Raw genomic sequence first — 12,593 nt, 5'->3', positions numbered from 1 at the left:
GATTTTTTAAAAATAGAAGAGCTACAATTTCCTATAGAAAACTAAACATAAAAATTATTTGAAAACTCAGAAAGAAAAATAGGAAAAAGTGGAGAAAACTAATGTGAATTGAAGTTTGGCACTTGCCATCGCCTCTACACGAAAAAAAACATGAGCCACTGCAGCTGCTGACCCGCAGCACCTCCTGAGTGGAGCTCAGAGGAGATCAGGAGTGAGGTACTCTGTGCTCTGGGAAAACTGGAAGAACAGGTGTTCAGATAGTTAGATATTTTCAGAAGATTTTATGTGCCAAATTCTTGCATCTCCTCATCTATCAATGATGGCTAACGTCTGTGACTAGTAGTAATCTTCAGGAGGCCAGCAGAAAACTGTAAAATGTTTGTATGGCTGCATGCACCTCCCCATTCACCTTTATGACTTAGGTAGTAATAGCCCCCCTTTCCTCCTTGGGGCAGTATTTCAGAGCTATCTGAAATACCACCTCCTGGGTTGTAGTGGACAAAACAAAAGATGTTATGGTCACCAGTGAGAACAGCCACTCCCAAGGGTGGGCCAATGAGCCCTAAGGAAACTCAGGAAAGGCTATTAAAGGACTGATTCCAGTAAGCCCAGACCTCCTTCCTCTAGAAATGGTTTTCTGTAATTCTTCTGTAAATCTGGTTATCTGTAAATCTTTTTTTTCCTACTACCTCACCATTGCTTCCCCTCTCACCTCCTTGGAGCGGTTTCTTGGGGCTACCTGAGATGCTGTCTCCCGAGCTTAAGTCCTAATTTCACCCCAAATAAAACTTTATTCTCATCTTTCATGTTGTACTCTGTTTAATACCTGTGACCTTTTAAATTGAGGTATAGTTGATTTAAAATATGACATTAAGTTCAGGGGTACAATATAGTGATTCAAAATCTTGATAGATTATATATTCCTTTTATTGATATTATAAAATATGGCTATATTCCCTGTGCTATACAATATATCCTTGTAGCTCATTTTATTATATATTGTGCATTGTACCTTTTAATCCCCTGCCCCTATCTTGCCCCAAGTGACTTTTACTTCCCATGAACTGATGATCCTTGATGAATTCATAATGACTCTAGCTCCCTTCACTTCTGATTTGCTCTGTAGTCTGTATTGGGTTACACCCAGCAGGCCTGCAAGCCTCATAGTTGCCCAGCCTCAAGGCAGAAGAAAGAGCCAAGAGACAGTGACAGAAACATCAATCGTTTATTGGACAGGGGATCTTACACAGTATCCTTGAGGACACCCCACCATGTGCAGCAGATGGTGGGTAGGACATGGCAGTGGTCTTCACTACTCAGGGAAGGAGACCACAATTTATAGAGGAATTGATATCAGGTGGCTCATCAGTTGCCAGGGACTAATTAAGCTTTATAATGAAGAGGGTTGGATAGTCATGTGGGTGAATCAGGGACCATTCTAGCAGGGGAAGTACAGGAAGCAAGAGAATAGCCACTTTGAATGGCCTAACCATACAGGACTTTCTGAGGGGATAGTGCATTTTAACAGCCTTCTAGGAGCCTGAAATAAAGAATGTCTAGAATTTGAGTAGGTGGGAACCAAAAAAAGGGATATGTATTGTATGGCAGAGACAAAAAGCAGAGAAGAGTTTATACCAAGTTTTAATATGAAATAATATTGAGTATATGACATCCAGTGAGATTCCTTTTTGTATTATAGCAACCATGACAAATTTTACCCAGGGTCTCAGTGTATCCATAAATTTCTACAGTGGAAAATACTTAATTAGGGAAATTAGCCCTTCCAAATTCCTACATCATAAGGCCAAATCTGTCATTTATTCTTAACACTAAGCTTTAAGCATTTTTTAAATTTACTCAAATGAAAGTGGCAGAAGTAGAGAAAAGAATGATTAATACCTGAGCCTTGTTAAGTCCATCTTTACAGAGTCCTGAGGCCGACCACCTGGAGACAGGTGAGAGCAGAGAACCTGCAGGTTAGTGATAGCTGATTGCAGGTGGGCCTCCTTGTCCTTTTGTGTGGGGAAGGGATGCTGAGACTCAGCAGGAAGGGGAAGAGAGAAAAGCAGGCAGGTCTGAAATGAAGACCACATGGAAACAATTAACCAGATGGGCAGCTGTGTCACAGCCAGGAACCAGAAAGTGCACAGGAAACTGAAACTATGAAACAATATGAAATCATTGCTTTAAAAAAATCACTAAGGTTAAATTGAGAGCTCAGCTATCAATGAAACACAGGAACTAAAAGAAGATTCCAGGGTTGACTGAAAAAAATGAGGGGTTTATATCTATGAAGAGAGGCCCTTTTGAGGCAGTTAGTTCCCTAAGTTTCTCTCCTAACCTAAAACCAACTTTCTTCTAATCAGATGATATTCATGGAGCAGAAACAGGTCCAAATAATAATTCTCAGTTGCCACAGCCACCTGATAACATGGTCTAAAAGTCTTTTTTCTTCTCCCATTTTCTCATGCTGGCTAAAATAAAATAAAATAAACAACAAACTCTGTGAGGATGGGAAATAAATGGCAGAAATTTCTCATATGATTGAGCTTTTGAAAAACTAAACATAACAGGAAGCTAATATGGTGTTTAACATTAAAACTCTAAAATCACAATGCCTGGATCTAAATTCTAGCTTTATCCCTCACTAGGAGCTCTGTGACCTTTTACAGTTGACTCATCTTCTCCAGTCTTCAGTTTTCCTGTGTAATAAATAGTGATAATAGTGTCTACATTTTAAGATTATTATGAGGATAAATCGAGCAAATATATTGCAACATGTAAAACAGTACCAGGTAGATAAAAAGGACTAGATAAGTGTTTGGTATTAGAACAAATTTCAAAAAGGAAAACAATTAGAACCTTGAAAGAATGAAGGAAGGAAGGAAAGAAGGAAGGAAGGAAAAGGGATGGAGGAAGAAAGGAAGAAAAGTGATTATTTTTGGGGGTGTTTTAGTGATTAATTTACATATAATACTGAGTAAACATTAAACCAAATAAATTAATGCAATTAAGACAGGAGGATGGAAGAGGAATAGGTTATGTAAGTGAATTATCCCTCATTGTAACAGAAAACACATAATTATTAATTAAATTTGGTAACCATCAAATATGTGGAGGTAAGACTAAAAGAAAGAACTGAAATAATTGAAAGTCTGGAGAGTGAAACTTAATGGTATGAAAGTTTAACCTGATATTTTAACATGTCTCATTCACACAAATATATATACATGTGTGTATATATTTATATATATACACACACAAGTTTTAACTGTAATTGAAAAACACAAGTGTTTAAACATGTGGAATCACACTAAAATTTGGTTTGCTACATCATAGTGCATAATTTGTATAAATTTTTAAAGCCTAGAGACACAGACATCTGGTTTAAAGTATCATAAGACATTATGCCCTAAATTGCTTTTAAAAGCTTACTGGAATACAATCTAAATGTTAAACACTTTGGCTTGTGTACCAAAGTCACATCATGGTCAATTTCCATTGGCCTGTGGACTTATTACCACTGCTGCTTCTGAGAGTTTCTGCCACCACAAAAACTGGGGACAAGGTTGAAAATTTTCTCTACTTCTTGGAAGAAATATGTGGAAAACACCCCCTTCTCCTAAATACTAGAGAGAAGAGAATTCATAGCCACATTCCTCTTCAATAGTTGCCAACATCTCATATCTTTCAAATTTTTGGCACTACCTTTGGATAAAAACTTCATTTTCAGACAATTAAGTCATTTTCAATGCCTTGCTTAAAAGTGAGAGAAATAGCAGTGTGACCTTGAGCAAGTCTGAATATTCTGAACATCAATTTCTTCACTTGTGAAATGAAGGGGGGTTGAATTAAATTCCCATGGACCCTTCTATCCTTCAATTCTATGACTTCTCAATTTTTACCCAATAGGAATATCTTTTCTTCCCAGTGACATCACACTCTTCTCCAACAGGCATTATAGATGATAATGGTGCCAATGTACCCAAACATAATATAGTCTATTAACTTTGTTCCCTTTTGCTTTGATGGGAATGTAAATTTTTATCATACTTTAAAGTGAACTGCTTCTGTAATCCTTCCAAATAACCTAGTTAAAGTATCCTAAGACACAGTCAAAGCATTATTAGAAAACACACTGTCTCTTAATTGAAATTTTTAGCTCCACTTTTAAGGAAAAATGAGGAAATTTTCCATTTGTGATGGATAAGGATAAAGTAAAGGAGAGAATAAAAATGAAAATAAAATTAATTCAAATATTAAAGAGTTGAAGGAGTTCCCTGGTGGCCAAGCATTTAAGGATTTGGCATTGTCACTGCTGTGGCTTAGATTCAATCTCTGGTCCAGAAACTTCTGTATGCCTCAGGCACAACCCCCTCAAAAAAGTTGAAAATAATAACTGCTCTTATACTATTATTAAAAGTCTCTATCACTCATAATTTTTAACTGCAAGTCTATATCAATTATGATTTATTCAAATTATCCAGCTACTTTTGGGATATACTCTCCTCTGAAAAAAATTCTATACTTTCATATTTTCCATTCTTCATATGTTTATCTCTACATTAATATTTAATGACTATCTGGCTAGAATTTGGGTAATTTAACTTTTTAACATTTTGAAACTGATTTTATTACTTTTTTAAAGCAACATGAAGCAAGACCTTGTTAATAGAATAGTAGCAGTTTAGTGAAAGTAAAAATCACTCAACCAACAAAAGAAATAAAAACTCAAATTTTCAAACAAATCACTATTCAGTGGATTTGAGTCTCATTATTAATTTTAGGGTAAATCTTTAAAATCATAACTTAAAAATTAAAAGAATATTTTATTTGCCCTCTAAGCAAATAAATCAACTTCCCTTTTTCTAATTGCCTTTCAACTGCTTCCAATAATACTTTTCCATATAATAAGTGGCCACGAAACATCCAATTTTCTTATAAAGGATACCTGCAGTCAAAACTAATGACCCTAAAATAATTCTCCAAATTTGGAAAACCCAATGGCCAACCCATTTCTCAGCAATCTTTGCATGTTTTATTGGTTTCTATGTTGCTATATAACTTTTCTTAGTAAGAGGCAAAATGGAAGTGATTGTGGTTTGAAGACCTTTGTGCTAAAATTTAAATCCTGGATCAATATCTTATTAGCAGAAATACTATTGTAGGAAAAATGAAATAGGAATACCAATTGATTTAAATGTTCGTTTCCCCATCTGCTGCTTTTCTGAGAACAATAATTTATTCATGTGGAAGCAGGAAGAGAAATGTTGGCACAAAGTGACACAATGGTACCTGGGGCCATAGTTTATTGGTGCAGGAAGGGTGAGAAAGGCAAACTGAACCAATCAGAGTTCTTTCCTGAAACTGGAATTAGGAGGACTGTGATATCAGCTATCTATCACTACTTGACCCTCTATTTATAGAAGCAGCCTCTTTTTGCTTATTGACCTACACACACAATTCCTATTTTCTTCGTGTCCTTAAAAGAATCCAATTACAAAAATGCATGAGATATAAATATGCACATTGCTGAATATTTGTTATGAGGAAGATGGCAAAGAACACTTACTTCACACTACACACAGCAAAAAAAAAAAAAAAAAAAAAAAATTCAGGAAATATTTCTGATCACCAAAGTCCTTCCTGTCACTGTATGGTGCTGTTTTTCTCTGGCGCTCTTTTTCTCTGGTCCCTGTCTCCAGACTCATCTGTTAAATTCCTTTCTCTTCTAATGTGTACAACAGTTTGACTTTGCTCTAGTTTCTACTTCCAAATTACAGATCCAAATTCAATTATGGGTGCATATGAACAAAGGTATTAACACTTGTCTGAACATACTCTCTTAAGAAAATCATAACACCATTGTTTATTTCATGGACATAACCTCTAGGGTCCTCTTTCCCCCACTTATTAACATATGCAATGCATTTCTTAAGATATATTTTAAAGAATAAAATATCCAAGTATTTACTTCATTTAGTAGAGATGAGAGGTTGCAAAGGCTAAGAGGTATGACTAAATGGTACCAAATGAAGGGGCTAAGACTTTTCTTGCTTTTATCTGAATGACAGATTGGGGGTAGACTGGGAATGGGGAAAGGCAGTAATGGGGACCTGGGGGCAGAGACAGGAAAAGTGATCCAAGAACTAGCAACCTTTCCCTTTTGTATGACACCAGGCTGCTTTAATTAAGAGATGTTGGAAAAGGAATCTCACATAGCTGGTCAGTAAAGCCAAGTCTCAAGCTGATCTCCATATTCTCTTTCCATAGACACATGCATCTTAATTTGCCCTGTGTAAATCTTCCTCCATCCCATCTCCCATCCAAGTTTCTCTTTTCTTATTTTCTCAATACTCTCTCTTTACTGCTCTTAAAATAAGAATAAAGATGCTATTTCCCCCAGAGTTTTAAAATAATCAAAAAAGAGAACTAAGATAGAAGAACAGCAAAGAGAAAAAGCAAGCTTTTTCAAAACTATCTTAAATACCTAACAGCAGTTATTTCACCTCATTCATGTCCCTGAACTCCTTTCTTAGGTGGTGGTGCCACTGCCTTAATTCTAAAGAGTGTCAGCAGTTTACTTGCCATTGCTTTGTATTTTCATTGGAAATGTCAATGCAGTGGATTTATGTTATTATTATTAATGTATTATTAAGAAAAACATTTGACCAATGTTTTTCAACAAAAAAAGACCCCCCCAAAGGGTCTCAGGGACTCCTCAAGGTCCACAGACCACACTTGGATAAATGCTAACTTAGAATTTCCCTATCCTCCAAGCCTAGACACAAACAGGTGAGATATAAGCCTAATAGCCTTTTTTTTTTTTTTGGCTTTTTAGGGCCACACCTGCATCATATGGAGGTCCCCAGGCTAGGGGTCTAATTGGAGCTACACTGCTGGCCTACAGCACAGCCACAGCAATGCAGGATCCAAGCCAGATCTGCAACCTACACCACAGCTCATAGCAACACCAGATCTTTAACCCACTGAGCAAGGTCAGGGTTCAAACCCACATCCTCATGGATATTAGTTAGGTTCGTTAACCACTGAGCCATGATGGGAACTACTAAGCCTGATAGTTTTGTAGTAGTGATGCGTAACATACACAGTCAAGATTACATGAAACTTATTTTCTTATAAGAAAATACAGGTTGTAAAACCACTGTGATTTGCCTGAAAAAAAATGTCATTTCGGTTGTCTAAAATTTCACATTACAAAGTTATACACAGTCTATACATGGTCTGATAAATAATAACAAATGATGTTTATAACATATTTAAGTATCTTAGGTAAGGAAAAATTACTTATAATAACTTCCAAGAATATCACATAATTTATTACATTTTAAAGAAAATAAAGCATTTTGTCACATTTCAGGATCTGGCATCAACTCATTCAGTGAAAGCCTGTGTGATAAACAACTATTTGGGAAGCTCTACTCATTACTGCAACTAAATATAATTGTTTTATAATTGCTTTAATGATGCAACATTACGTAGATATTACCTACATGGTGGGTGGCTTTTACTTTAATGTATTTTTCTTTGTACTGTAATTTATATATAATGTAAATTATATCAATTTTTATGTTTCTTCCAGATAATAGCATGGCAGTAAAACTGAGTTATTCAATATAATTTTCAGCATCAATTTAAGGATTTTTGATGTGCTGAATATTTGAGGTATCTTTAAAAGGCCTACAATTATTAATAAACCAATACTACCTTCCCAACAGTGAAATTTTTCCCGAAGAATTCACAAAGACAAATATTTCTACATCTTGATTCCATCTGTTTCATTGAATGAATGAATATTTAATGTACTATAGTGCAATAAGTTGAATAAAATTGTCTCTTCAGCAAAAGGTATAAAACTTTGGCAAGAAAATTTTACCTGACTCTAGAAAACTCAATTCCCATGAAATGCAAAAATCAAACTAGTATACTCTCCTCATCTTTAAGATTATATGAGTTAATATGCTTCTATTAGTTTGCAGAATCAATATAACTACTCTAACTCATAGAGTTTGTTAATTCCATGATCCCCTCATTAAAGTCTACCACTTTAGGAACACTGGACTTTGACCCACAAGATTTGTCTTAGGACCTGGGTCTTTTGCTTTCTAAGGATATGATACTGGAAAATCAATCTCTGTGAATCTAAATTTTCTCATTTATAAAATGTTGGTAATCTCATAGGTCAAGGTTAGTTTCATATCAGCTTTTGTATGTAAAAAAAAAGCAAATATAGATCTATGCCTATAATTAAAAGTTACAATCAAAATAGTCATTCTTTGAATTATGGTATTGAGTCATAAATTTGCTTCCATTTTGAATTACTAACATTTTGAAGAAAGTATGTATATGCTTTAGGTAATTGACTAGAACATGGGTGGGTAAACTATAGCTTTTGGATCAAATCTCGTCTGCCTCTTCCTTTCAGAAATAAAGTTTTATTGGAACACAGCACACCCATATGCATATTGTCTGCAGCTGCCTTCATGCCTACAATGGCAGAGTTGAGTAGCTGCAATAAATCATATAGACCACAAAGCCTAAAATATTAAGAACAAGATTAGCTTACCAAATCAAAAATTTTTTCTGGAAATTAAGCTTAAGTTGTGTCTTTCTGTAATAGTTTTATATTAATATCACAGTAGCCAGGTCAAGTGGAACCATGGAGAAAATCCAATAAACTAGAATCTTTAAGAAATTGGCAAATAACACAGCATAATGTTCCCCCAAATTTGTCCATCCTGCCAGTATCAAAATCAACTGGAATACCAGTAAAAATATATTTGTGTGTTGTGCTTGATGACATTTTAAAAGTAGAAGTCAAAGGGAGCCTAAAGTATTTAGAACCTTGACACTTAAAGTATTGCCCACGGACCAGGTAATATTAATATCATCTAACATCTGCATGTTATAAATGCAGCATCTCAAGCTCCACAAACCTACTGACCCAGACTTGCTTTTTAGAAAGACCCTTGGGATGCATACTAAATTGTGAAAAGATATGATTTAGAACATAGACTACAAATCTAGCTGGAGCTGGCAGGCAAAAATCTCATGAAAAGTTTTCCCATAACATCTATAAAATCAGATATCATGTGCTACAGGAGGGGGACCCTGCCTGACAAATTTTGAGTTATTCTTAATCTTAAATTGACTACTTACAGAGAAATATGTGGCGTATGAATTGCAACCAAAACACTGTTTTTGGAGTTTGCAACAGACATATACAGAATTATGGTGGCTACCACTCAGGTTCATGAAAGAGAATTCAGAAAAAGCTTGCATTTGGGCAAGTGTTATACAGAGAAGTTCTTCAATAATATATGTACAAAAGGGAAAGATTACTAAGATACAAAAAATGACTTAAAATTAATATGTTCAACAAAAGAAAGGATAAAATAGTTTATCTCAGGCCCAGATTAACCTGGCAACTACCATTCTTTAGAATTGCCTCTAACTTCTTATATTCCTAAAGAAGTTTTCCTATTAAGAGGCTTTTCATTGTTCAAGGAATTCTGAAATGTTCTATTCTTTACTTCAGCAATGTTTGTAGATTGGATACATCTCCCACTTCGATATATTTATTTTACCTAAAATCAGGACATGCAGTAGTATATATTGTTAAGAGGTTTTATTTTAAAGACCCTATCTTGATCAGAAATACCCTTACTCAGACATTGTCAGTACTTTCTCTAGAAGTACTCACTAACTTTAACTTTCACACCTATATTACTTTTTGCTTGTTCCAGGAGTATTAGGTGGTTAACATATGTCCACATAAATTAAACCATTATAGCATCTCTATTAGCATCTGTGAAAATTTTGTTTAGAATAAAAATCAAGTATGGTAGACTAAAACTTAGGTGCAATTAATTATATAAATTAATTATATAAAAATTAGAGAATAAACTGAGTTTTATTACTAAATTTAAAATTTTTTTCTGAATATTTTAGCTACGATTTTCAGCGTAATTAAACTAGATCTTCAGTAAAAGCTAGGACCAATTAGTACTTCCAATTCTGGCATTGTGGATAAATACTACTTTTTGCCAGAACCACTGAAAAGAAAAATGATTTGAATTCACATATTTTAATATTGCTTTTGCCTCTAATTAAAGCCATTTAATTAGTATTTCTAATTAAAGTCATTCCTTAATATAATATAGTTTTCTGGTTATTTTGTTTTCCCTAACAAACACTATTTCAATCTCAGAACTTAGAATTAACTCAGGCAAACTAGGTTGTATCACTGGCCAGAAAAAAGTTCTGTTTTCAATGTCAAACTACTATAGTTACGGAAACTATATAAACCATGGTAAAAGAAAATTTTTTCCAGCTGAATTCTAACTCATAATCCCAATAAAGAGACTATAGCAAGGCACTGCTACCTGTTTCCAAGCACGTGTGTGTATGTCTGTGTCTGTGTCAGTGGTGGTGATGGTGTTGGAAGAGGAGGAGGTCTATCTATAAATCTCTGCAATTTCCCCTTCTAGTGTCCAGGTTTGCCCCTAAAGAACCTCCAAGAATAAAATGAGTACACTGTAGCTTATGGTCACTAAGAGATCACCTACTGGATTCCATGCATCTCCCTACTCCCAACAGCATTAGGATTCCTTGGCAACAGAAAAGAGAAAATAAGTCTTCCCCTTGGAATGGAAAGCATGACTATATTTAGGTTTCATTATTTACTGAAAGGCACTATGAAGTTCACCTTCCTACTTATGAAGTAGATATGATATAAGTAAGTATAAATTTCACCTAATTTCTTGTTGAAAGAGAATAACTAGAGGGTGGGTAAGAACAAAATACAAATAAAATCTATCCTAATTATGTAGGACAGGTGTCCTGGTCAGATCTGTGTCAAGAGAGGACTACTGCTACTCACTGACTGTTCTGAATCAGGATGAGCAGAGGTGGGCTCTTGAACAGAGGCCTATTTATTAGGACGCCTTGATCAAGATGGGAAATGCATGTGGTAGGTTGCTATATGAAATTGTACTGCAGTCTTCTAGGTATTGGAAATTCTTAGTGTCATTAATCACCTCTCTCACTCAAACCGGACTTCATCCTCCCTACTCAGTGGTAAAAGGAAGCCCCCTCAGAAATACAAGAGAGGAGTTCCCGTCGTGGTGCAGTGGTTAACGAATCCGACTAGGAACCATGAGGTTGCGGGTTTGGTCCCTGCCCTTGCTCAGTGGGTTAACGACCCAGCGTTGCCGTGAGCTGTGGTGTAGGTTGCAGATGCGGCTCGGATCCTGCGTTGCTGTGGCTCTGGCGTAGGCCGGTGGCTGCAGCTCCAATTTTACCCCTAGCCTGGGAACTTCCATATGCCGCGGGGGCGGCCCAAAGAAATAGCAAAAAGACAAAAAAAAAAAAAAAAAAAAGAAATACACGAGAAAAATTTTATCCTAGGATTCCAACCTCTAAGAGCCAGGTCCTGCCATAAAGAACAGAACAGATTCCTTCCTCCCATAACATAAGGCCATATGGATCACAGAAATCAGAAGCCAAGGATCTATTTTAGTAGGGTAAGTTGCTGTGATAGAAATCTCAAAACAAAATAAAAGCAGGTTTCTCATTCATACAATAACTATTTAAATGTGAGCCACCCAAAGCTGCTGGGATAGCCCTGCTATTCTGACCTCATGGTTTTCATGTTTGGACCAAAGATGACTGTTTCATGTGTTGTCACTTCTCAGCTGGTGGGTGAGAGGAAAAAATGATGGAAGCAACTTTCTTTCAGAGAACATAACTCAGAAGTTTCACAAATCACTATCACTCACATCTCATTATCCAGAATATAGGATGTAATTACATACCACACATAGGTGCAAAGGAGGCTGAAAATGTATTTAGTTTGTCACTACATGCCAAGTAAATCTCTATTATTTTAGAAAAATACAAGTATGGATTTTGAGGATCAGAGAACAGAATCAATCTCTCTCTTTCTGTCTCTGTCACAGACACACACAAAATCAAAATTCTAGCATTTCTAAATATTTTAATAGGATGACCTATTTTTACAAGTTTGTAAGAAACTTTTCCCTCACAAAACCCATTCTGAGAATTCCCTCAGTTCCAAGCAAACTGGGGCATTTGGATATCCTACCAATATTACTTATGATTTCTTAAAAAGCAATATATACTATTACAAACTACTTCTGGCCCAGTCCACCCTATAAATTTTACAATTCTCTAGTATTTATTTTTAACATATTTCAGGGTGCTAAGATTCTAACAATTCTTACAGCTTAGAAATAAAAATCACTGATGGAATATATTGAAAGATTAAGAAGTAGCAAGGAATATGCAGAGTAGTCTCCAAGAGGACATATTAAACATTCAGGAAATGTTACTAGAGAAATTCATTCAGTTTAAGTGGTCCCTAAGCAAAATTTTGTATTCACTTATCAATTATTTACCACAGCTGAAACCATAAAAGATAATAATAAAAACAGACTTAAGGGTGAGGATTACCACTTCAGTTAGAATCATGGAAATCCACACCCATATTGTTGGCTAGCATCTTAATTTTTAGTTACCTACTATGCAATAATCTCATGAAAATTCAGTTG

This window comes from Sus scrofa, chromosome 13 (assembly GCF_054392235.1).
Source record: "Sus scrofa isolate SSC_HxYL_T2T_F1_AM1 chromosome 13, Sscrofa_HxYL_maternal_Yorkshire_Landrace_v2.0, whole genome shotgun sequence".
Classification (NCBI taxonomy): domain Eukaryota; kingdom Metazoa; phylum Chordata; class Mammalia; order Artiodactyla; family Suidae; genus Sus; species Sus scrofa.
Note: the sequence above shows the minus strand (reverse complement) of the source record.